The sequence below is a fragment of the Chionomys nivalis genome, chromosome 24, assembly GCF_950005125.1.
Source record: "Chionomys nivalis chromosome 24, mChiNiv1.1, whole genome shotgun sequence".
NCBI lineage: Eukaryota > Metazoa > Chordata > Mammalia > Rodentia > Cricetidae > Chionomys > Chionomys nivalis.
In genome coordinates this window covers 52,260,052-52,287,299 of record NC_080109.1, presented here as the reverse complement: position 1 = coordinate 52,287,299, position 27,248 = coordinate 52,260,052, and positions in this window count along the sequence as shown.

Sequence of the window (27,248 nt, the reverse complement as noted above, 5' to 3'; positions counted from 1 at the left end):
TTCTCAGTACAAGCTTTACTTTAGAAGATTATCACGTTCTATTGAAAGTTTATTAATTTCACGAAAGCTTTAGTAAGAAACGCTCATGCGTTTCTTTGTAATGTCAAGCAGATGTTTGCTACGTGTGAAAGCAGTGTTAGAACTGAGATCAGTGTTGCTTTTCTCAGTACAAGCTTTACTTTCAAACATAATCGAGTTTTTTTGAAAGTTTATTAATTTTACGAAAGCTTTACTAAGAAACGCCCATGCGTTTCTTTGTAAAGACAAGCAGTTGTTTGCTACGTGTGAAAGCACTGTTAGAACTGAGATCAGTGTTGCTTTTCTCAGTACAAGCTTTACTTTGAAAGATAATCGAGATCTTTTGAAAGTTTATTCATTTCACGAAAGCTTTAGTACTAAAAGCTCATGCGTTTCTTTGTAAAGACAAGCAGATGTTTGCTACGTGTGAAAGCACTGTTAGAACTGAGATCAGTGTTGCTTTTCTCAGTACAAGCTTTACTTTGAAAGATAATCGCGTTCTTTTGAAAGTTTATTAATTTCACGAAAGCTTTAGTAAGAAACGCACATGCGTTTCTTTGTAAAGACAAGCAGATGTTTGCTACGTTTGAAAGCAGTGTTAGAACTGAGATCAGTGTTGCTTTTCTCAGTACAAGCTTTACTTTGAAAGATAATCGCGTTCTTTTGAAAGTTTATTAATTTCACGAAAGCTTTAGTAAGAAACGCTCATGCGTTTCTTTGTAAAGACAAGCAATTGTTTGCTACGTGTGAAAGCACTGGTAGAACTGAGATCAGTGTTGCTTTTCTCAGTACAAGCTTTACTTTGAAAGATAATCGCGTTCTTTTGAAAGTTTATTAATTTTACGAAAGCTTTATTAAGAAACGCTAAATGCGTTTCTTTGTAAAGACAAGCAGTTGTTTGCTACGTGTGAAAGCACTGTTAGAACTGAGATCAGTGTTGCTTTTCTCAGTACAAGCTATACTTTGAAAGATAATCGCGTTCTTTGGAAACTTTATTAATTTCACGAAAGCTTTAGAAAGAAACGCACATGCGTTTCTTTGTCAAGACAAGCAGTGGTTTGCTACGTGTGAAAGCACTGTTAGAACTGAGATCAGTGTTGCTTTTCCCAGTACAAGCCTACTTTGAAAGATAATCGCGTTCTTTTGAAAGTTTATTAATTTCACGAAAGCTTTAGTAAGAAACGCTCATGCGTTTCTTTGTAAAGACAAGCAGTTGTTTGCTACGTGTGAAAGCACTGTTAGAACTGAGATCAGTGTTGCTTTTCTCAGTACAAGCTTTACTTTGAAAGATAATCGAGTTCTTTTGAAAGTTTATTAATTTTAAGAAAGCTTTAGTAAGAAACGCTCATGCGTTTCTTTGAAAAGATAAGCAGTTGGTTGATACGTGTGAAAGCACTGTTAGAACTGAGATCAGGTTTAATTTTCTCAGTACAAGCTTTACTTTGGAAGATTATCGCGTTCTATTGAAAGTTTATTCATTTCACGAAAGCTTTAGTACTAAAAGCTCATGCGTTTCTTTGTAAAGACAAGCAGTTGTTTGCTACGTGTGAAAGCACTGTTAGAACTGAGATCAGTGTTGCTTTTCTCAGTACAAGCTTTACTTTGAAAGATAATCGAGTTCTTTTGAAAGTTTATTAATTTTAAGAAAGCTTTAGTAAGAAACGCTCATGAGTTTCTTTGTAAAGACAAGCAGTTGTTTGCTACGTGTGAAAGCACTGTTAGAACTGAGATCAGTGTTGCTTTTCTCAGTACAAGCTCTACTTTGAAAGATAATCGAGTTCTTTTGAAAATTTTAATTTCACGAAAGCTTTAGTAAGAAACGCACAAGCGCTTCTTTGTCAAGACAAGCAGTTGTTTGCTCCGTGTGAAAGCACTGTTAGAACTGAGATCAGGTTGAATTTCTCAGTACAAGCTTTACTTTGAAAGATAATCGCGTTCTTTTGTAAGTTTATTAATTTCACGAAAGCTTTAGTAAGAAACACTCATGCGTTTCTTTGTAAAGACAAGCAGTTGTTTGATACGTGTGAAAGCACTGTTAGAACTGAGATCAGGTTTAATTTTCTCCGAACAAGCTTTACTTTGGAAGATTATCGCGTTCTATTGAAAGTTTATTAATGTCACGAAAGCTTTAGTAAGAAACGCTCATGCGTTTCTTTGTAAAGACAAGCAGTTGTTTGCTACGTGTGAAAGCACTGTTAGAACTGAGATCAGTGTTGCTTATCTCAGTACAAGCTTTACTTTGAAAGATAATCGCGTTCTTTAGAAACTTTATTAATTTCACGAAAGCTTTAGTAAGAAACGCACATGCGTTTCTTTGTAAAGACAAGCAGATGTTTGCTACGTGTGAAAGCAGTGTTAGAACTGAGATAAGTGTTGCTTTTCTCAGTACAAGCTTTACTTTGAAAGATAATCGCGTTCTTTTGAAAGTTTATTAATTTCACGAAAGCTTTAGTAAGAAACGCACATGTGTTTCTTTGTAAAGACAAGCAGATGTTTGCTACGTGTGAAAGCAGTGTTAGAACTGAGATCAGTGTTGCTTTTCTCAGTACAAGCTTTACTTTGAAAGATAATCGCGTTCTTTTGAAAGTTTATTCATTTCACGAAAGCTTTAGTAAGAAACGCTCATGCGTTTCTTTGTAAAGACAAGCAGTTGTTTGCTACGTTTGAAAGCAATGTTAGAACTGAGATCAGTGTTGCTTTTCTCAGTACAAGCTTTACTTTGAAAGATAATTGCGTTCTTTTGAAAGCATATTAATTTCACGAAAGCTTTAGAAAGAAACGCACATGCGTTTCTTTGTCAAGACAAGCTGTTGTTTGCTACGTGTGAAAGCACTTTTAGAACTGAGATCAGTGTTGCTTTTCTAAGTACAAGCTTTACTTTGAAAGATAATCGAGTTCTTTTGAAAGTTTATTAATTTTAAGAAAGCTTTAGTAAGAAACGCACATGCGTTTCTTTGTAAAGACAAGCAGTTGTTTGCTACGTGTGAAAGCACTGTTAGAACTGAGATCAGGTTTAATTTTCTCAGTACAAGCTTTACTTTGGAAGATTATCGCGTTCTATTGAACGTTTATTAATTTCACGAAAGCTTTAGTAATAAAAGCTCATGCGTTTCTTTGTAAAGACAAGCAGTTGTTTGCTACGTATGAAAGCACTGTTAGAACTGAGATCAGTATTGCTTTTCTCAGTACAAGCTTTACTTTGAAAGATAATCGCGTTCTTTTGAAAGTTTATTAATTTTATGAAAGATTTAGTAAGAAACGCACATGCGTTTCTTTGTCAAGACAAGCAGTTGTTTGCTACGTGTGAAAGCACTGTTAGAACAGAGATCAGGTTTAATTTCCTCAGTACAAGCTTTACTTTGAAAGATAATCGCGTTCTATTGAAAGTTTATTAATTTCATGAAAGCTTTAGTAAGAAAGGCTCATGCGTTTCTTTGTAAAGACAAGCAGTTGTTTGCTACGTGTGAAAGCACTGTCAGAACTGAGATCAGGTTTAATTTCATCAGTACAAGCTTTACTTTGAAAGATAATCGCGTTCTTTTGAAAGTATATTAATTTCACGAAAGCTTTAGAAAGAAACGCACATGCGTTTCTTTGTAAAGACAAGCAGTTGTTTGCTACGTGTGAAAGCACTGTTAGAACTGAGATCAGGTTTAATTTCCTCGGTTCAAGCTTTACTTTGAAAGATAATCGCGTTCTTTTGAAAGTTTATTGATTTCACGAAAGCTTTAGTAAGAAACGCTCATGCATTTCTTTGTAAAGACAAGCAGTTGTTTGCTACGTGTGAAAGCACTGTTAGAACTGAGATCAGTGTTGCTTTTCTCAGTACAAGCTTTACTTTGAAAGATAATCACGTTCTTTTGAAAGTTTATTAATTTTATGAAAGATTTAGTAAGAAACGCACACGCGTTTCTTTGTCAAGACAAGCAGTTGTTTGCTACGTGTGAACGCACTGTTAGAACTGAGATCAGGTTTAATTTTCTCAGTACATGCTTTACTTTGAAAGATAATCGCGTTCTTTTGAAAGTTTATTAATTGTATGAAAGCTTTAGTGAGAAACGCTCATGCGTTTCTTTGTAAAGACAAGCAGTTGTTTGATACGTGTGAAAGCACTGTTAGAACTGAGATCAGGTTTAATTTTCTCAGTACAAGCTTTACTTTAGAAGATTATCACGTTCTATTGAAAGTTTATTAATTTCACGAAAGCTTTAGTAAGAAACGCTCATGCGTTTCTTTGTAATGTCAAGCAGATGTTTGCTACGTGTGAAAGCAGTGTTAGAACTGAGATCAGTGTTGCTTTTCTCAGTACAAGCTTTACTTTCAAACATAATCGAGTTTTTTTGAAAGTTTATTAATTTTACGAAAGCTTTACTAAGAAACGCCCATGCGTTTCTTTGTAAAGACAAGCAGTTGTTTGCTACGTGTGAAAGCACTGTTAGAACTGAGATCAGTGTTGCTTTTCTCAGTACAAGCTTTACTTTGAAAGATAATCGAGTTCTTTTGAAAGTTTATTCATTTCACGAAAGCTTTAGTACTAAAAGCTCATGCGTTTCTTTGTAAAGACAAGCAGATGTTTGCTACGTGTGAAAGCACTGTTAGAACTGAGATCAGTGTTGCTTTTCTCAGTACAAGCTTTACTTTGAAAGATAATCGCGTTCTTTTGAAAGTTTATTAATTTCACGAAAGCTTTAGTAAGAAACGCACATGCGTTTCTTTGTAAAGACAAGCAGATGTTTGCTACGTTTGAAAGCAGTGTTAGAACTGAGATCAGTGTTGCTTTTCTCAGTACAAGCTTTACTTTGAAAGATAATCGCGTTCTTTTGAAAGTTTATTAATTTCACGAAAGCTTTAGTAAGAAACGCTCATGCGTTTCTTTGTAAAGACAAGCAATTGTTTGCTACGTGTGAAAGCACTGGTAGAACTGAGATCAGTGTTGCTTTTCTCAGTACAAGCTTTACTTTGAAAGATAATCGCGTTCTTTTGAAAGTTTATTAATTTTACGAAAGCTTTATTAAGAAACGCTAAATGCGTTTCTTTGTAAAGACAAGCAGTTGTTTGCTACGTGTGAAAGCACTGTTAGAACTGAGATCAGTGTTGCTTTTCTCAGTACAAGCTATACTTTGAAAGATAATCGCGTTCTTTGGAAACTTTATTAATTTCACGAAAGCTTTAGAAAGAAACGCACATGCGTTTCTTTGTCAAGACAAGCAGTGGTTTGCTACGTGTGAAAGCACTGTTAGAACTGAGATCAGTGTTGCTTTTCTCAGTACAAGCTTTACTTTGAAAGATAATCGCGTTCTTTTGAAAGTTTATTAATTTCACGAAAGCTTTAGTAAGAAACGCACATGCGTTTCTTTGTAAAGACAAGCAGATGTTTGCTACGTTTGAAAGCAGTGTTAGAACTGAGATCAGTGTTGCTTTTCTCAGTACAAGCTTTACTTTGAAAGATAATCGCGTTCTTTTGAAAGTTTATTAATTTCACGAAAGCTTTAGTAAGAAACGCTCATGCGTTTCTTTGTAAAGACAAGCAATTGTTTGCTACGTGTGAAAGCACTGGTAGAACTGAGATCAGTGTTGCTTTTCTCAGTACAAGCTTTACTTTGAAAGATAATCGCGTTCTTTTGAAAGTTTATTAATTTTACGAAAGCTTTATTAAGAAACGCTAAATGCGTTTCTTTGTAAAGACAAGCAGTTGTTTGCTACGTGTGAAAGCACTGTTAGAACTGAGATCAGTGTTGCTTTTCTCAGTACAAGCTATACTTTGAAAGATAATCGCGTTCTTTGGAAACTTTATTAATTTCACGAAAGCTTTAGAAAGAAACGCACATGCGTTTCTTTGTCAAGACAAGCAGTGGTTTGCTACGTGTGAAAGCACTGTTAGAACTGAGATCAGTGTTGCTTTTCCCAGTACAAGCCTACTTTGAAAGATAATCGCGTTCTTTTGAAAGTTTATTAATTTCACGAAAGCTTTAGTAAGAAACGCTCATGCGTTTCTTTGTAAAGACAAGCAGTTGTTTGCTACGTGTGAAAGCACTGTTAGAACTGAGATCAGTGTTGCTTTTCTCAGTACAAGCTTTACTTTGAAAGATAATCGAGTTCTTTTGAAAGTTTATTAATTTTAAGAAAGCTTTAGTAAGAAACGCTCATGCGTTTCTTTGAAAAGATAAGCAGTTGGTTGATACGTGTGAAAGCACTGTTAGAACTGAGATCAGGTTTAATTTTCTCAGTACAAGCTTTACTTTGGAAGATTATCGCGTTCTATTGAAAGTTTATTCATTTCACGAAAGCTTTAGTACTAAAAGCTCATGCGTTTCTTTGTAAAGACAAGCAGTTGTTTGCTACGTGTGAAAGCACTGTTAGAACTGAGATCAGTGTTGCTTTTCTCAGTACAAGCTTTACTTTGAATGATAATCGCGTTCTTTTGAAAGTTTATTAATTTTATGAAAGATTTAGTAAGAAACGCACATGCGTTTCTTTGTCAAGACAAGCAGTTGTTTGCTACGTGTGAAAGCACTGTTAGAACTGAGATCAGGTTTAATTTCCTCAGTACAAGCTTTACTTTGAAAGATAATCGCGTTCTATTGAAAGTTTATTAATTTCATGAAAGCTTTATTAAGAAACGCTCATGCGTTTCTTTGTAAAGACAAGCAGTTGTTTGCTACGTGTGAAAGCACTGTTAGAACTGAGATCAGTGTTGCTTTTCTCAGTACAAGCTATACTTTGGAAGATAATCGCGTTCTTTGGAATCTTTATTAATTTCACGAAAGCTTTAGAAAGAAACGCACATGCGTTTCTTTGTCAAGACAAGCAGTGGTTTGCTACGTGTGAAAGCACTGTTAGAACTGAGATCAGTGTTGCTTTTCTCAGTATAAGCTTTACTTTGAAAGATAATCGAGTTCTTTTGAAAGTTTATTAATTTTAAGAAAGCTTTAGTAAGAAACGCTCATGCGTTTCTTTGAAAAGATAAGCAGTTGTTTGAATCGTGTGAAAGCACTGTTAGAACTGAGATCAGGTTTAATTTTCTCAGTACAAGCTTTACTTTGGAAGATTATCGCGTTCTATTGAAAGTTTATTAATTTCACGAAAGCTTTAGAAAGAAACGCACATGCGTTTCTTTGTAAAGACAAGCAGTTGTTTGCTACGTGTGAAAGCACTGTTAGAACTGAGATCAGGTTTAATTTCCTCGGTTCAAGCTTTACTTTGAAAGATAATCGCGTTCTTTTGAAAGTTTATTGATTTCACGAAAGCTTTAGTAAGAAACGCTCATGCATTTCTTTGTAAAGACAAGCAGTTGTTTGCTACGTGTGAAAGCACTGTTAGAACTGAGATCAGTGTTGCTTTTCTCAGTACAAGCTTTACTTTGAAAGATAATCCCGTTCTTTTGAAAGTTTATTAATTTCACGAAAGCTTTAGTAAGAAACACTCATGCGTTTCTTTGTAAAGACAAGCAGTTGTTTGATACGTGTGAAAGCACTGTTAGAACTGAGATCAGGTTTAATTTTCTACGAACAAGCTTTACTTTGGAAGATTATCGCGTTCTATTGAAAGTTTATTAATGTCACGAAAGCTTTAGTAAGAAACGCTCATGCGTTTCTTTGTAAAGACAAGCAGTTGTTTGCTACGTGTGAAAGCACTGTTAGAACTGAGATCAGTGTTGCTTATCTCAGTACAAGCTTTACTTTGAAAGATAATCGCGTTCTTTAGAAACTTTATTAATTTCACGAAAGCTTTAGTAAGAAACGCACATGCGTTTCTTTGTAAAGACAAGCAGATGTTTGCTACGTGTGAAAGCAGTGTTAGAACTGAGATAAGTGTTGCTTTTCTCAGTACAAGCTTTACTTTGAAAGATAATCGCGTTCTTTTGAAAGTTTATTAATTTCACGAAAGCTTTAGTAAGAAACGCACATGTGTTTCTTTGTAAAGACAAGCAGATGTTTGCTACGTGTGAAAGCAGTGTTAGAACTGAGATCAGTGTTGCTTTTCTCAGTACAAGCTTTACTTTGAAAGATAATCGCGTTCTTTTGAAAGTTTATTCATTTCACGAAAGCTTTAGTAAGAAACGCTCATGCGTTTCTTTGTAAAGACAAGCAGTTGTTTGCTACGTTTGAAAGCAATGTTAGAACTGAGATCAGTGTTGCTTTTCTCAGTACAAGCTTTACTTTGAAAGATAATCGCGTTCTTTTGAAACTTTATTAATTTCACGAAAGCTTTAGTAAGAAACGCACATGCGTTTCTTTGTAAAGACAAGCAGTTGTTTGCTACGTGTGAAAGCACTGTTAGAACTGAGATCAGTGTTGATTTTCTCAGTACAAGCTTTACTTTCAAAGATAATCGAGTTCTTTTGAAAGTTTATTAATTTAACAAAAGCTTTAGTAAGAAACGCTTATGCGTTTCTTTGTAAAGACAAGCGGTTGTTTGCTACGTGTGAAAGCACTGTTAGAACAGAGATCAGTGTTGATTTTCACAGTACAAGCTTTATTTGCAAAGATAATCGAGTTCTTTTGAAAGTTTATTAATTTTACGAAAACTTTAGTAAGAAATGCTCATGAGTTTCTTTGTAAAGACAAGCAGTAGTTTGCTACGTGTGAAAGCAGTGTTAGAACTGAGATCAGGGTTGCTTTTCTCAGTACAAGCTTTACTTTGAAAGATAATCGCGTTCTTTTGAACGTTTATTAATTTCACGAAAGCTTTAGTTAGAAACGCTCATGCGTTTCTTTGTAAAGACAAGCAGTTGTTTGCTACGTGTGAAAGCACTGTTAGAACTGAGATCAGTGTTGCTTTTTCAGTACAAGCTTTACTTTGAAAGATAATCGCGTTCTTTTGAAAGTTTATTAATTTTACGAAAGCTTTAGTAAGAAACGCTCATGCGTTTCTTTGTAAAGACAGGCAGTTGTATGCAACGTGTGAAAGCACTGTTAGAACTGAGATCAGGTTTAATTTTCTCAGTACAAGCTTTACTTTGGAAGATTATCGCGTTCTTTTGAGAGTTTATTAATTTCACGAAAGCTTTAGTAAGAAACGCACATGCGTTTCTTTGTAAAGACAAGCAGATTTTTGCTCCGTGTGAAAGCAGTGTTAGAACTGAGATCAGTGTTGCTTTTCTCAGTACAAGCTTTACTTTGAAAGATAATCGCGTTCTTTTGAAAGTTTATTAATTTCACGAAAGCTTTAGTAAGAAACGCTCATGCGTTACTTTGTAAAGACAAGCAGTTGTTTGCTACGTGTGAAAGCACTGTTAGAACTGAGATCAGTGTTGCTTTTCTCAGTACAAGCTTTACTTTGAAAGATAATTGAGTTCTTTTGAAAGTTTATTCATTTCACGAAAGCTTTAGTAATAAAAGCTCATGCGTTTCTTTGTAAAGACAAGCAGTTGTTTGCTATGTGTGAAAGCACTGTTAGAACTGAGATCAGTGTTGCTTTTCTCAGAACAAGCTTTACTTTGAAAGATAATCGCGTTCTATTGAAAGTTTTTTAATTTCATGAAAGCTTTAGAAAGAAACGCTCATGCGTTTCTTTGTAAAGACAAGCAGTTGTTTGCTACGTGTGAAAGCACTGTTAGAACTGAGATAGGGTTTAATTTTCTCAGTACATGCTTTACTTTGAAAGATAATCGCGTTCTTTTGAAAGTTTATTAATTTCACAAAAGCTTTAGTAAGAAACGCTCATGCGTTTCTTTGTTAAGAGAAGCAGTTGTTTGCTACGTGTAAAAGCACTGTTAGAACTGAGATCATGTATAATTTTCTCATTACAAGCTTTACTTTAGAAGATTATCGCGTTCTATTGAAAGTTTATTAATTTCACGAAAGCTTTAGTAAGAAACGCTCACGCGTTTCTTTGTAAAGACAAGCAGTTGTTTGCAACGTGTGAAAGCACTGTTAGAACTGAGATCAGTGTTGCTTTTCGCAGTACAAGCTTTACTTTGAAAGATAATCGCGTTCTTTTGAAAGTTTATTCATTTCATGAAAGCTTTAGTAAGAAACGCTCATGCGTTTCTTTGTAAAGACAAGCAGTTGTTTGCTACGTGTGAAAGCACTGTTAGAAGTGAGATCAGTGTTGCTTTTCTCAGTACAAGCTTTACTTTGAAAGATAATCGAGTTCTTTTGAAAATTTATTAATTTTACGAAAGCTTTAGTAAGAAACGCTCATGAGTTTCTTTGTAAAGACAAGCAGTTGTTTGCTACGTGTGAAAGCACTGTTAGAACTGAGATCAGTGTTGCTTTTCTCAGTACAAGCTCTACTTTGAAAGATAATCGAGTTCTTTTGAAAATTTTAATTTCACGAAAGCTTTAGTAAGAAACGCACAAGCGCTTCTTTGTCAAGACAAGCAGTTGTTTGCTCCGTGTGAAAGCACTGTTAGAACTGAGATCAGGTTGAATTTCTCAGTACAAGCTTTACTTTGAAAGATAATCGCGTTCTTTTGTAAGTTTATTAATTTCACGAAAGCTTTAGTAAGAAACACTCATGCGTTTCTTTGTAAAGACAAGCAGTTGTTTGATACGTGTGAAAGCACTGTTAGAACTGAGATCAGGTTTAATTTTCTCCGAACAAGCTTTACTTTGGAAGATTATCGCGTTCTATTGAAAGTTTATTAATGTCACGAAAGCTTTAGTAAGAAACGCTCATGCGTTTCTTTGTAAAGACAAGCAGTTGTTTGCTACGTGTGAAAGCACTGTTAGAACTGAGATCAGTGTTGCTTATCTCAGTACAAGCTTTACTTTGAAAGATAATCGCGTTCTTTAGAAACTTTATTAATTTCACGAAAGCTTTAGTAAGAAACGCACATGCGTTTCTTTGTAAAGACAAGCAGATGTTTGCTACGTGTGAAAGCAGTGTTAGAACTGAGATAAGTGTTGCTTTTCTCAGTACAAGCTTTACTTTGAAAGATAATCGCGTTCTTTTGAAAGTTTATTAATTTCACGAAAGCTTTAGTAAGAAACGCACATGTGTTTCTTTGTAAAGACAAGCAGATGTTTGCTACGTGTGAAAGCAGTGTTAGAACTGAGATCAGTGTTGCTTTTCTCAGTACAAGCTTTACTTTGAAAGATAATCGCGTTCTTTTGAAAGTTTATTCATTTCACGAAAGCTTTAGTAAGAAACGCTCATGCGTTTCTTTGTAAAGACAAGCAGTTGTTTGCTACGTTTGAAAGCAATGTTAGAACTGAGATCAGTGTTGCTTTTCTCAGTACAAGCTTTACTTTGAAAGATAATCGCGTTCTTTTGAAACTTTATTAATTTCACGAAAGCTTTAGTAAGAAACGCACATGCGTTTCTTTGTAAAGACAAGCAGTTGTTTGCTACGTGTGAAAGCACTGTTAGAACTGAGATCAGTGTTGATTTTCTCAGTACAAGCTTTACTTTCAAAGATAATCGAGTTCTTTTGAAAGTTTATTAATTTAACAAAAGCTTTAGTAAGAAACGCTCATGCGTTTCTTTGTAAAGACAAGCAGTTGTGTGCTACGTGTGAAAGCACGGTTAGAACTGAGATCAGTGTTGCTTTTCTCAGTACAAGCTTTACTTTGAAAGATAATGGCGTTATTTTGAAAGTTTATTAATTTCACGAAAGCTTGAGTAAGAAACGCTCATGCATTTCTTTGTAAAGACAGGCAGTTGTTTGCAACGTGTGAAATCACTGTTAGAACTGAGATCAGGTTTAATTTTCTCAGTACAAGCTTTACTTTGGAAGATTATCGCGTTCTTTTGAAAGTTTATGAATTTCACGAAAGCTTTAGTAAGAAACGCTCATGCGTTTTTGGTCAAGACAAGCAGTTGTTTGATACGTGTGAAAGCACTGTTAGAACTGAGATCAGGTTTAATTTTCTCAGTACAAGCTTTACTTTGGGAGATTATCGTGTTCTATTGAAAGTTTATTAATTTCACGAAAGCTTTAGTAAGAAACGCACATGCGTTTCTTTGTAAAGACAAGCAGATGTTTGCTCCGTGTGAAAGCAGTGTTAGAACTGAAATCAGAGTTGCTTTTCTCAGTACAAGCTTTACTTTGGAAGATTATCGCGTTCTTTTGAAAGTTTATTAATTACACAAAAGCTTTAGTAAGAAACGCTCATGCGTTTCTATGTAAAGACAAGCAGTTGTTTGCTATGTGTGAAAGCACTGTTAGAACTGAGATCAGTGTTGCTTTTCTCAGTACAAGCTTTACTTTGAAAGATAATTGTGTTCTTTTGAAAGTTTATTAATTTTACGGAAGCCTTATTAAGAAACGCTCATGCGTTTTTTGTAAAGACAAGCAGTTGTTTGCTACGTGTGAAAGCACTGTTAGAACTGAGATCAGTGTTGCTTTTCTCAGTACAAGCTTTCCTTTGAAAGATAATTGCGTTCTTTTGAAAGCATATTAATTTCACGAAAGCTTTAGAAAGAAACGCACATGCGTTTCTTTGTCAAGACAAGCTGTTGTTTGCTACGTGTGAAAGCACTGTTAGAACTGAGATCAGTGTTGCTTTTCTAAGTACAAGCTTTACTTTGAAAGATAATCGAGTTCTTTTGAAAGTTTATTAATTTTAAGAAAGCTTTAGTAAGAAACGCACATGCGTTTCTTTGTAAAGACAAGCAGTTGTTTGCTACGTGTGAAAGCACTGTTAGAACTGAGATCAGGTTTAATTTTCTCAGTACAAGCTTTACTTTGGAAGATTATCGCGTTCTATTGAACGTTTATTAATTTCACGAAAGCTTTAGTAATAAAAGCTCATGCGTTTCTTTGTAAAGACAAGCAGTTGTTTGCTACGTATGAAAGCACTGTTAGAACTGAGATCAGTATTGCTTTTCTCAGTACAAGCTTTACTTTGAAAGATAATCGAGTTCTTTTGAAAGTTTATTAATTTTATGAAAGATTTAGTAAGAAACGCACATGCGTTTCTTTGTCAAGACAAGCAGTTGTTTGCTACATGTGAAAGCACTGTTAGAACAGAGATCAGGTTTAATTTCCTCAGTACAAGCTTTACTTTGAAAGATAATCGCGTTCTATTGAAAGTTTATTAATTTCATGAAAGCTTTAGTAAGAAAGGCTCATGCGTTTCTTTGTAAAGACAAGCAGTTGTTTGCTACGTGTGAAAGCACTGTCAGAACTGAGATCAGGTTTAATTTCATCAGTACAAGCTTTACTTTGAAAGATAATCGCGTTCTTTTGAAAGTATATTAATTTCACGAAAGCTTTAGAAAGAAACGCACATGCGTTTCTTTGTAAAGACAAGCAGTTGTTTGCTACGTGTGAAAGCACTGTTAGAACTGAGATCAGGTTTAATTTCCTCGGTTCAAGCTTTACTTTGAAAGATAATCGCGTTCTTTTGAAAGTTTATTGATTTCACGAAAGCTTTAGTAAGAAACGCTCATGCATTTCTTTGTAAAGACAAGCAGTTGTTTGCTACGTGTGAAAGCACTGTTAGAACTGAGATCAGTGTTGCTTTTCTCAGTACAAGCTTTACTTTGAAAGATAATCACGTTCTTTTGAAAGTTTATTAATTTTATGAAAGATTTAGTAAGAAACGCACACGCGTTTCTTTGTCAAGACAAGCAGTTGTTTCCTACGTGTGAACGCACTGTTAGAACTGAGATCATGTTTAATTTTCTCAGTACATGCTTTACTTTGAAAGATAATCGCGTTCTTTTGAAAGTTTTTTAATTGTATGAAAGCTTTAGTGAGAAACGCTCATGCGTTTCTTTGTAAAGACAAGCAGTTGTTTGATACGTGTGAAAGCACTGTTAGAACTGAGATCAGGTTTAATTTTCTCAGTACAAGCTTTACTTTAGAAGATTATCACGTTCTATTGAAAGTTTTTTAATTGTATGAAAGCTTTAGTAAGAAACGCTCATGCGTTTCTTTGTAATGTCAAGCAGATGTTTGCTACGTGTGAAAGCAGTGTTAGAACTGAGATCAGTGTTGCTTTTCTCAGTACAAGCTTTACTTTCAAACATAATCGAGTTTTTTTGAAAGTTTATTAATTTTACGAAAGCTTTACTAAGAAACGCCCATGCGTTTCTTTGTAAAGACAAGCAGTTGTTTGCTACGTGTGAAAGCACTGTTAGAACTGAGATCAGTGTTGCTTTTCTCAGTACAAGCTTTACTTTGAAAGATAATCGAGTTCTTTTGAAAGTTTATTCATTTCACGAAAGCTTTAGTACTAAAAGCTCATGCGTTTCTTTGTAAAGACAAGCAGATGTTTGCTACGTGTGAAAGCACTGTTAGAACTGAGATCAGTGTTGCTTTTCTCAGTACAAGCTTTACTTTGAAAGATAATCGCGTTCTTTTGAAAGTTTATTAATTTCACGAAAGCTTTAGTAAGAAACGCACATGCGTTTCTTTGTAAAGACAAGCAGATGTTTGCTACGTTTGAAAGCAGTGTTAGAACTGAGATCAGTGTTGCTTTTCTCAGTACAAGCTTTACTTTGAAAGATAATCGCGTTCTTTTGAAAGTTTATTAATTTCACGAAAGCTTTAGTAAGAAACGCTCATGCGTTTCTTTGTAAAGACAAGCAATTGTTTGCTACGTGTGAAAGCACTGGTAGAACTGAGATCAGTGTTGCTTTTCTCAGTACAAGCTTTACTTTGAAAGATAATCGCGTTCTTTTGAAAGTTTATTAATTTTACGAAAGCTTTATTAAGAAACGCTAAATGCGTTTCTTTGTAAAGACAAGCAGTTGTTTGCTACGTGTGAAAGCACTGTTAGAACTGAGATCAGTGTTGCTTTTCTCAGTACAAGCTATACTTTGAAAGATAATCGCGTTCTTTGGAAACTTTATTAATTTCACGAAAGCTTTAGAAAGAAACGCACATGCGTTTCTTTGTCAAGACAAGCAGTGGTTTGCTACGTGTGAAAGCACTGTTAGAACTGAGATCAGTGTTGCTTTTCCCAGTACAAGCCTACTTTGAAAGATAATCGCGTTCTTTTGAAAGTTTATTAATTTCACGAAAGCTTTAGTAAGAAACGCTCATGCGTTTCTTTGTAAAGACAAGCAGTTGTTTGCTACGTGTGAAAGCACTGTTAGAACTGAGATCAGTGTTGCGTTTCTCAGTACAAGCTTTACTTTGAAAGATAATCGAGTTCTTTTGAAAGTTTATTAATTTTAAGAAAGCTTTAGTAAGAAACGCTCATGCGTTTCTTTGAAAAGATAAGCAGTTGGTTGATACGTGTGAAAGCACTGTTAGAACTGAGATCAGGTTTAATTTTCTCAGTACAAGCTTTACTTTGGAAGATTATCGCGTTCTATTGAAAGTTTATTCATTTCACGAAAGCTTTAGTACTAAAAGCTCATGCGTTTCTTTGTAAAGACAAGCAGTTGTTTGCTACGTGTGAAAGCACTGTTAGAACTGAGATCAGTGTTGCTTTTCTCAGTACAAGCTTTACTTTGAATGATAATCGCGTTCTTTTGAAAGTTTATTAATTTTATGAAAGATTTAGTAAGAAACGCACATGCGTTTCTTTGTCAAGACAAGCAGTTGTTTGCTACGTGTGAAAGCACTGTTAGAACTGAGATCAGGTTTAATTTCCTCAGTACAAGCTTTACTTTGAAAGATAATCGCGTTCTATTGAAAGTTTATTAATTTCATGAAAGCTTTATTAAGAAACGCTCATGCGTTTCTTTGTAAAGACAAGCAGTTGTTTGCTACGTGTGAAAGCACTGTTAGAACTGAGATCAGTGTTGCTTTTCTCAGTACAAGCTATACTTTGGAAGATAATCGCGTTCTTTGGAATCTTTATTAATTTCACGAAAGCTTTAGAAAGAAACGCACATGCGTTTCTTTGTCAAGACAAGCAGTGGTTTGCTACGTGTGAAAGCACTGTTAGAACTGAGATCAGTGTTGCTTTTCTCAGTATAAGCTTTACTTTGAAAGATAATCGAGTTCTTTTGAAAGTTTATTAATTTTAAGAAAGCTTTAGTAAGAAACGCTCATGCGTTTCTTTGAAAAGATAAGCAGTTGTTTGAATCGTGTGAAAGCACTGTTAGAACTGAGATCAGGTTTAATTTTCTCAGTACAAGCTTTACTTTGGAAGATTATCGCGTTCTATTGAAAGTTTATTAATTTCACGAAAGCTTTAGAAAGAAACGCACATGCGTTTCTTTGTAAAGACAAGCAGTTGTTTGCTACGTGTGAAAGCACTGTTAGAACTGAGATCAGGTTTAATTTCCTCGGTTCAAGCTTTACTTTGAAAGATAATCGCGTTCTTTTGAAAGTTTATTGATTTCACGAAAGCTTTAGTAAGAAACGCTCATGCATTTCTTTGTAAAGACAAGCAGTTGTTTGCTACGTGTGAAAGCACTGTTAGAACTGAGATCAGTGTTGCTTTTCTCAGTACAAGCTTTACTTTGAAAGATAATCACGTTCTTTTGAAAGTTTATAAATTTTATGAAAGATTTAGTAAGAAACACACATGCGTTTCTTTGTCAAGACAAGCAGTTGTTTGGTACGTGTGAAAGCACTGTTAGAACTGAGATCAGGTTTAATTTTCTCAGTACATGCTTTACTTTGAAAGATAATCGCGTTCTTTTGAAAGTTTATTAATTTTAAGAAAGCTTTAGTGAGAAACGCTCATGCGTTTCTTTGTAAAGACAAGCAGTTGTTTGATACGTGTGAAAGCACTGTTAGAACTGAGATCAGGTTTAATTTTCTCAGTACAAGCTTTACTTTAGAAGATTATCGCGTTCTATTGAAAGTTTATTAATTTCACGAAAGCTTTAGTAAGAAACGCTCATGCGTTTCTTTGTAATGTCAAGCAGATGTTTGCTACGTGTGAAAGCAGTGTTAGAACTGAGATCAGTGTTGCTTTTCTCAGTACAAGCTTTACTTTGAAAGATAATCGCGTTCTTTTGAAAGTTTATTAATTTCACGAAAGCTTTAGTAAGAAACGCTCATGCGTTTCTTTGTAAAGACAAGCAGTGGTTTGCTACGTGTGAAAGCACTGTTAGAACTGAGATCAGTGTTGCTTTTCTCAGTACAAGCTTTACTTTGAAAGATAATCGAGTTCTTTTGAAAGTTTATTAATTTCAAGAAAGCTTTAATAAGAAACACATAAGCGTTTCTTTGTCAAGACAAGCAGTTGTTTGCTCCGTGTGAAAGCACTGTTAGAACTGAGATCAGTGTTGCTTTTCTCAGTACAAGCTTTACTTTGAAAGATAATCGCGTTTTTTTGAAAGTTTATTAATTTTATGAAAGATTTAGTAAGAAACGCACATGCGTTTCTTTGTCAAGGCAAGCAGTTGTTTGCTACGTGTGAAAGCACTGTTAGAACTGAGATCAGGTTTAATTTCCTCAGTACAAGCTTTACTTTGAAAGATAATCGCGTTCTATTGAAAGTTTATTAATTTCACGAAAGCTTTAGTAAGAAACGCTCATGCGTTTCTTTGTAAAGACAAGCAGTTGTTTGCTACGTGTGAAAGCACTGTTAGAACTGAGATCAGATTTAATTTCCTCAGTACAAGCTTTACTTTGAAAGATAATCGCGTTCTTTTGAAAGTATATTAATTTCACGAAAGCTTTAGAAAGAAACGCACATGCGTTTCTTTGTCAAGACAAGCAGTTGTTTGCTACATGTGAAAGCACTGTTAGAACTGAGATCAGGTTTAATTTAATCAGTACAAGTTTTACTTTGAAAGATAATCGCGTTCTTTTGAAAGTTTATTATTTTCACGAAAGCTTTAGTAAGAAACGCTCATGCGTTTCTTTGTAAAGACAAGCAGTTGTTTGCTACGTGTAAAAGCACTGTTAGAACTGAGATCAGTGTTGCTTTTCTCAGTACAAGCTTTACTTTGAAAGATAATCGAGTTCTTTTGAAAGTTTATTAATTTCACGAAAGCTTTAGTAAGAAACGCACATGCGTTTCTTTGTAAAGACAAGCAGTTGTTTGCTACGTGTGAAAGCATTGTTAGAACTGAGATCAGTGTCTCTTTTCTCAGTACAAGCTTTACTTTGAAAGATAATCGCGTTCTTTTGAAACTTTATTAATTTCACGAAAGCTTTAGTAAGAAACGCACATGCGTTTCTTTGTAAAGACAAGCAGATGTTTGCTACGTTTGAAAGCAGTGTTAGAACTGAGATCAGTGTTGCTTTTCTCAGTACAAGCTTTACTTTGAAAGATAATCGCGTTCTTTTGAAAGTTTATTAATTTCACGAAAGCTTTAGTAAGAAACGCTCATGCGTTTCTTTGTAAAGACAAGCAATTGTTTGCTACGTGTGAAAGCACTGGTAGAACTGAGATCAGTGTTGCTTTTCTCAGTACAAGCTTTACTTTGAAAGATAATCGCGTTCTTTTGAAAGTTTATTAATTTTACGAAAGCTTTATTAAGAAACGCTCATGCGTTTCTTTGTAAAGACAAGCAGTTGTTTGCTACGTGTGAAAGCACTGTTAGAACTGAGATCAGTGTTGCTTTTCTCAGTACAAGCTATACTTTGAAAGATAATCGCGTTCTTTGGAAACTTTATTAATTTCACGAAAGCTTTAGAAAGAAACGCACATGCGTTTCTTTGTCAAGACAAGCAGTGGTTTGCTACGTGTGAAAGCACTGTTAGAACTGAGATCAGTGTTGCTTTTCCCAGTACAAGCTTTACTATGAAAGATAATCGCGTTCTTTTGAAAGTTTATTAATTTCACGAAAGCTTTAGTAAGAAACGCTCATGCGTTTCTTTGTAAAGACAAGCAGTTGTTTGCTACGTGTGAAAGCACTGTTAGAACTGAGATCAGTGTTGCTTTTCTCAGTACAAGCTTTACTTTGAAAGATAATCGAGTTCTTTTGAAAGTTTATTAATTTTAAGAAAGCTTTAGTAAGAAACGCTCATGCGTTTCTTTGAAAAGATAAGCAGTTGTTTGATACGTGTGAAAGCACTGTTAGAACTGAGATCAGGTTTAATTTTCTCAGTACAAGCTTTACTTTGGAAGATTATCGCGTTCTATTGAAAGTTTATTAATTTCACGAAAGCTTTAGAAAGAAACGCACATGCGTTACTTTGTAATGACAAGCAGTTGTTTGCTACGTGTGAAAGCACTGTTAGAACTGAGATCAGGATTAATTTCCTCGGTTCAAGCTTTACTTTGAAAGATAATCGCGTTCTTTTGAAAGTTTATTGATTTCACGAAAGCTTTAGTAAGAAACGCTCATGCATTTCTTTGTAAAGACAAGCAGTTGTTTGCTACGTGTGAAAGCACTGTTAGAACTGAGATCAGTGTTGCTTTTCTCAGTACAAGCTTTACTTTGAAAGATAATCGAGTTCTTTTGAAAGTTTATTAATTTCACGAAAGCTTTAGTAAGAAACGCACATGCGTTTCTTTGTAAAGACAAGCAGTTGTTTGCTACGTGTGAAAGCAATGTTAGAACTGAGATCAGTGTCTCTTTTCTCAGTACAAGCTTTTCTTTGAAAGATAATCGCGTTCTTTTGAAACTTTATTAATTTCACGAAAGCTTTAGTAAGAAACGCACATGCGTTTCTTTGTAAAGACAAGCAGATGTTTGCTACGTTTGAAAGCACTGGTAGAACTGAGATCAGTGTTGCTTTTCTCAGTACAAGCTTTACTTTGAAAGATAATCGCGTTCTTTTGAAAGTTTATTAATTTCACGAAAGCTTTAGTAAGAAACGCTCATGCGTTTCTTTGTAAAGACAAGCAATTGTTTGCTACGTGTGAAAGCACTGGTAGAACTGAGATCAGTGTTGCTTTTCTCAGTACAAGCTTTACTTTGAAAGATAATCGCGTTCTTTTGAAAGTTTATTAATTTTACGAAAGCTTTATTAAGAAACGCTCATGCGTTTCTTTGTAAAGACAAGCAGTTGTTTGCTACGTGTGAAAGCACTGTTAGAACTGAGATCAGTGTTGCTTTTCTCAGTACAAGCTATACTTTGGAAGATAATCGCGTTATTTGGAATCTTTATTAATTTCACGAAAGCTTTAGAAAGAAACGCACATGCGTTTCTTTGTCAAGACAAGCAGTGGTTTGCTACGTGTGAAAGCACTGTTAGAACTGAGATCAGTGTTGCTTTTCTCAGTATAAGCTTTACTTTGAAAGATAATCGAGTTCTTTTGAAAGTTTATTAATTTTAAGAAAGCTTTAGTAAGAAACGCTCATGCGTTTCTTTGAAAAGATAAGCAGTTGTTTGAATCGTGTGAAAGCACTGTTAGAACTGAGATCAGGTTTAATTTTCTCAGTACAAGCTTTACTTTGGAAGATTATCGCGTTCTATTGAAAGTTTATTAATTTCACGAAAGCTTTAGAAAGAAACGCACATGCGTTTCTTTGTAAAGACAAGCAGTTGTTTGCTACGTGTGAAAGCACTGTTAGAACTGAGATCAGGTTTAATTTCCTCGGTTCAAGCTTTACTTTGAAAGATAATCGCGTTCTTTTGAAAGTTTATTGATTTCACGAAAGCTTTAGTAAGAAACGCTCATGCATTTCTTTGTAAAGACAAGCAGTTGTTTGCTACGTGTGAAAGCACTGTTAGAACTGAGATCAGTGTTGCTTTTCTCAGTACAAGCTTTACTTTGAAAGATAATCACGTTCTTTTGAAAGTTTATTAATTTTATGAATGATTTAGTAAGAAACACACATGCGTTTCTTTGTCAAGACAAGCAGTTGTTTGGTACGTTTGAAAGCACTGTTAGAACTGAGATCAGGTTTAATTTTCTCAGTACATGCTTTACTTAGAAAGATAATCGCGTTCTTTTGAAAGTTTATTAATTTTAAGAAAGCTTTAGTGAGAAACGCTCATGCGTTTCTTTGTAAAGACAAGCAGTTGTTTGATACGTGTGAAAGCACTGTTAGAACTGAGATCAGGTTTAATTTTCTCAGTACAAGCTTTACTTTAGAAGATTATCGCGTTCTATTGAAAGTTTATTAATTTCACGAAAGCTTTAGTAAGAAACGCTCATGCGTTTCTTTGTAATGTCAAGCAGATGTTTGCTACGTGTGAAAGCAGTGTTAGAACTGAGATCAGTGTTGCTTTTCTCAGTACAAGCTTTACTTTGAAAGATAATCGCGTTCTTTTGAAAGTTTATTAATTTCACGAAAGCTTTAGTAAGAAACGCTCATGCGTTTCTTTGTAAAGACAAGCAGTGGTTTGCTACGTGTGAAAGCACTGTTAGAACTGAGATCAGTGTTGCTTTTCTCAGTACAAGCTTTACTTTGAAAGATAATCGAGTTCTTTTGAAAGTTTATTAATTTCAAGAAAGCTTTAATAAGAAACACATAAGCGTTTCTTTGTCAAGACAAGCAGTTGTTTGCTCCGTGTGAAAGCACTGTTAGAACTGAGATCAGTGTTGCTTTTCTCAGTACAAGCTTTACTTTGAAAGATAATCGCGTTTTTTTGAAAGTTTATTAATTTTATGAAAGATTTAGTAAGAAACGCACATGTGTTTCTTTGTCAAGGCAAGCAGTTGTTTGCTACGTGTGAAAGCACTGTTAGAACTGAGATCAGGTTTAATTTCCTCAGTACAAGCTTTACTTTGAAAGATAATCGCGTTCTATTGAAAGTTTATTAATTTCACGAAAGCTTTAGTAAGAAACGCTCATGCGTTTCTTTGTAAAGACAAGCAGTTGTTTGCTACGTGTGAAAGCACTGTTAGAACTGAGATCAGATTTAATTTCCTCAGTACAAGCTTTACTTTGAAAGATAATCGCGTTCTTTTGAAAGTATATTAATTTCACGAAAGCTTTAGAAAGAAACGCACATGCGTTTCTTTGTCAAGACAAGCAGTTGTTTGCTACATGTGAAAGCACTGTTAGAACTGAGATCAGGTTTAATTTCCTCAGTACAAGTTTTACTTTGAAAGATAATCGCGTTCTTTTGAAAGTTTATTAATTTCACGAAAGCTTTAGTTAGAAACGCTCATGCATTTCTTTGTAAAGGCAAGCAGTTGTTTGCTACGTGTGAAAGCACTGTTAGAACTGAGATCAGTGTTGCTTTTCTCAGTACAAGCTTTACTTTGAAAGATAATCGCGTTCTTTTGAAAGTTTATTAATTTTATGAAAGATTTAGTAAGAAACGCACATGCGTTTCTTTGTCAAGACAAGCAGTTGTTTGCTACGTGTGAAAGCACTGTTAGAACTGAGATCAGGTTTAATTTTCTCAGTACAAGCTTTACTTTGAAAGATAATCGCGTTCTATTGAAAGTTTATTATTTTCACGAAAGCTTTAGTAAGAAACGCTCATGCGTTTCTTTGTAAAGACAAGCAGTTGTTTGCTACGTGTAAAAGCACTGTTAGAACTGAGATCAGTGTTGCTTTTCTCAGTACAAGCTTTACTTTGAAAGATAATCGAGTTCTTTTGAAAGTTTATTAATTTCACGAAAGCTTTAGTAAGAAACGCACATGCGTTTCTTTGTAAAGACAAGCAGTTGTTTGCTACGTGTGAAAGCATTGTTAGAACTGAGATCAGTGTCTCTTTTCTCAGTACAAGCTTTACTTTGAAAGATAATCGCGTTCTTTTGAAACTTTATTAATTTCACGAAAGCTTTAGTAAGAAACGCACATGCGTTTCTTTGTAAAGACAAGCAGATGTTTGCTACGTTTGAAAGCAGTGTTAGAACTGAGATCAGTGTTGCTTTTCTCAGTACAAGCTTTACTTTGAAAGATAATCGCGTTCTTTTGAAAGTTTATTAATTTCACGAAAGCTTTAGTAAGAAACGCTCATGCGTTTCTTTGTAAAGACAAGCAATTGTTTGCTACGTGTGAAAGCACTGGTAGAACTGAGATCAGTGTTGCTTTTCTCAGTACAAGCTTTACTTTGAAAGATAATCGCGTTCTTTTGAAAGTTTATTAATTTTACGAAAGCTTTATTAAGAAACGCTCATGCGTTTCTTTGTAAAGACAAGCAGTTGTTTGCTACGTGTGAAAGCACTGTTAGAACTGAGATCAGTGTTGCTTTTCTCAGTACAAGCTATACTTTGAAAGATAATCGCGTTCTTTGGAAACTTTATTAATTTCACGAAAGCTTTAGAAAGAAACGCACATGCGATTCTTTGTCAAGACAAGCAGTGGTTTGCTACGTGTGAAAGCACTGTTAGAACTGAGATCAGTGTTGCTTTTCCCAGTACAAGCTTTACTATGAAAGATAATCGCGTTCTTTTGAAAGTTTATTAATTTCACGAAAGCTTTAGTAAGAAACGCTCATGCGTTTCTTTGTAAAGACAAGCAGTTGTTTGCTACGTGTGAAAGCACTGTTAGAACTGAGATCAGTGTTGCTTTTCTCAGTACAAGCTTTACTTTGAAAGATAATCGAGTTCTTTTGAAAGTTTATTAATTTTAAGAAAGCTTTAGTAAGAAACGCTCATGCGTTTCTTTGAAAAGATAAGCAGTTGTTTGATACGTGTGAAAGCACTGTTAGAACTGAGATCAGGTTTAATTTTCTCAGTACAAGCTTTACTTTGGAAGATTATCGCGTTCTATTGAAAGTTTATTAATTTCACGAAAGCTTTAGAAAGAAACGCACATGCGTTACTTTGTAATGACAAGCAGTTGTTTGCTACGTGTGAAAGCACTGTTAGAACTGAGATCAGGTTTAATTTCCTCGGTTCAAGCTTTACTTTGAAAGATAATCGCGTTCTTTTGAAAGTTTATTGATTTCACGAAAGCTTTAGTAAGAAACGCTCATGCATTTCTTTGTAAAGACAAGCAGTTGTTTGCTACGTGTGAAAGCACTGTTAGAACTGAGATCAGTGTTGCTTTTCTCAGTACAAGCTTTACTTTGAAAGATAATCACGTTCTTTTGAAAGTTTATTAATTTTATGAAAGATTTAGTAAGAAACGCACATGCGTTTCTTTGTCAAGACAAGCAGTTGTTTGGTACGTGTGAAAGCACTGTTAGAACTGAGATCAGGTTTAATTTTCTCAGTACAAGCTTTACTTTAGAAGATTATCGCGTTCTATTGAAAGTTTATTAATTTCACGAAAGCTTTAGTAAGAAACGCTCATGCGTTTCTTTGTAATGTCAAGCAGATGTTTGCTACGTGTGAAAGCAGTGTTAGAACTGAGATCAGTGTTGCTTTTCTCAGTACAAGCTTTACTTTGAAAGATAATCGCGTTCTTTTGAAAGTTTATTAATTTCACGAAAGCTTTAGTAAGAAACGCTCATGCGTTTCTTTGTAAAGACAAGCAGTGGTTTGCTACGTGTGAAAGCACTGTTAGAACTGAGATCAGTGTTGCTTTTCTCAGTACAAGCTTTACTTTGAAAGATAATCGAGTTCTTTTGAAAGTTTATTAATTTCAAGAAAGCTTTAATAAGAAACACATAAGCGTTTCTTTGTCAAGACAAGCAGGTGTTTGCTCCGTGTGAAAGCACTGTTAGAACTGAGATCAGTGTTGCTTTTCTCAGTACAAGCTTTACTTTGAAAGATAATCGCGTTTTTTTGAAAGTTTATTAATTTTATGAAAGATTTAGTAAGAAACGCACATGTGTTTCTTTGTCAAGGCAAGCAGTTGTTTGCTACGTGTGAAAGCACTGTTAGAACTGAGATCATGTTTAATTTCCTCAGTACAAGCTTTACTTTGAAAGATAATCGCGTTCTATTGAAAGTTTATTAATTTCACGAAAGCTTTAGTAAGAAACGCTCATGCGTTTCTTTGTAAAGACAAGCAGTTGTTTGCTACGTGTGAAAGCACTGTTAGAACTGAGATCAGATTTAATTTCCTCAGTACAAGCTTTACTTTGAAAGATAATCGCGTTCTTTTGAAAGTATATTAATTTCACGAAAGCTTTAGAAAGAAACGCACATGCGTTTCTTTGTCAAGACAAGCAGTTGTTTGCTACATGTGAAAGCACTGTTAGAACTGAGATCAGGTTTAATTTCCTCAGTACAAGTTTTACTTTGAAAGATAATCGCGTTCTTTTGAAAGTTTATTAATTTCACGAAAGCTTTAGTTAGAAACGCTCATGCATTTCTTTGTAAAGGCAAGCAGTTGTTTGCTACGTGTGAAAGCACTGTTAGAACTGAGATCAGTGTTGCTTTTCTCAGTACAAGCTTTACTTTGAAAGATAATCGCGTTCTTTTGAAAGTTTATTAATTTTATGAAAGATTTAGTAAGAAACGCACATGCGTTTCTTTGTCAAGACAAGCAGTTGTTTGCTACGTGTGAAAGCACTGTTAGAACTGAGATCAGGTTTAATTTTCTCAGTACAAGCTTTACTTTGAAAGATAATCGCGTTCTATTGAAAGTTTATTATTTTCACGAAAGCTTTAGTAAGAAACGCTCATGCGTTTCTTTGTAAAGACAAGCAGTTGTTTGCTACGTGTAAAAGCACTGTTAGAACTGAGATCAGTGTTGCTTTTCTCAGTACAAGCTTTACTTTGAAAGATAATCGAGTTCTTTTGAAAGTTTATTAATTTCACGAAAGCTTTAGTAAGAAACGCACATGCGTTTCTTTGTAAAGACAAGCAGTTGTTTGCTACGTGTGAAAGCATTGTTAGAACTGAGATCAGTGTCTCTTTTCTCAGTACAAGCTTTACTTTGAAAGATAATCGCTTTCTTTTGAAACTTTATTAATTTCACGAAAGCTTTAGTAAGAAACGCACATGCGTTTCTTTGTAAAGACAAGCAGATGTTTGCTACGTTTGAAAGCAGTGTTAGAACTGAGATCAGTGTTGCTTTTCTCAGTACAAGCTTTACTTTGAAAGATAATCGCGTTCTTTTGAAAGTTTATTAATTTCACGAAAGCTTTAGTAAGAAACGCTCATGCGTTTCTTTGTAAAGACAAGCAATTGTTTGCTACGTGTGAAAGCACTGGTAGAACTGAGATCAGTGTTGCTTTTCTCAGTACAAGCTTTACTTTGAAAGATAATCGCGTTCTTTTGAAAGTTTATTAATTTTACGAAAGCTTTATTAAGAAACGCTCATGCGTTTCTTTGTAAAGACAAGCAGTTGTTTGCTACGTGTGAAAGCACTGTTAGAACTGAGATCAGTGTTGCTTTTCTCAGTACAAGCTATACTTTGAAAGATAATCGCGTTCTTTGGAAACTTTATTAATTTCACGAAAGCTTTAGAAAGAAACGCACATGCGTTTCTTTGTCAAGACAAGCAGTGGTTTGCTACGTGTGAAAGCACTGTTAGAACTGAGATCAGTGTTGCTTTTCCCAGTACAAGCTTTACTATGAAAGATAATCGCGTTCTTTTGAAAGTTTATTAATTTCACGAAAGCTTTAGTAAGAAACGCTCATGCGTTTCTTTGTAAAGACAAGCAGTTGTTTGCTACGTGTGAAAGCACTGTTAGAACTGAGATCAGTGTTGCTTTTCTCAGTACAAGCTTTACTTTGAAAGATAATCGAGTTCTTTTGAAAGTTTATTAATTTTAAGAAAGCTTTAGTAAGAAACGCTCATGCGTTTCTTTGAAAAGATAAGCAGTTGTTTGATACGTGTGAAAGCACTGTTAGAACTGAGATCAGGTTTAATTTTCTCAGTACAAGCTTTACTTTGGAAGATTATCGCGTTCTATTGAAAGTTTATTAATTTCACGAAAGCTTTAGAAAGAAACGCACATGCGTTACTTTGTAATGACAAGCAGTTGTTTGCTACGTGTGAAAGCACTGTTAGAACTGAGATCAGGTTTAATTTCCTCGGTTCAAGCTTTACTTTGAAAGATAATCGCGTTCTTTTGAAAGTTTATTGATTTCACGAAAGCTTTAGTAAGAAACGCTCATGCATTTCTTTGTAAAGACAAGCAGTTGTTTGCTACGTGTGAAAGCACTGTTAGAACTGAGATCAGTGTTGCTTTTCTCAGTACAAGCTTTACTTTGAAAGATAATCACGTTCTTTTGAAAGTTTATTAATTTTATGAAAGATTTAGTAAGAAACGCACATGCGTTTCTTTGTCAAGACAAGCAGTTGTTTGGTACGTGTGAAAGCACTGTTAGAACTGAGATCAGGTTTAATTTTCTCAGTACATGCTTTACTTTGAAAGATAATCGCGTTCTTTTGAAAGTTTATTAATTTTAAGAAAGCTTTAGTGAGAAACGCTCATGCGTTTCTTTGTAAAGACAAGCAGTTGTTTGATACGTGTGAAAGCACTGTTAGAACTGAGATCAGGTTTAATTTTCTCAGTACAAGCTTTACTTTAGAAGATTATCGCGTTCTATTGAAAGTTTATTAATTTCACGAAAGCTTTAGTAAGAAACGCTCATGCGTTTCTTTGTAATGTCAAGCAGATGTTTGCTACGTGTGAAAGCAGTGTTAGAACTGAGATCAGTGTTGCTTTTCTCAGTACAAGCTTTACTTTCAAACATAATCGAGTTCTTTTGAAAGTTTATTAA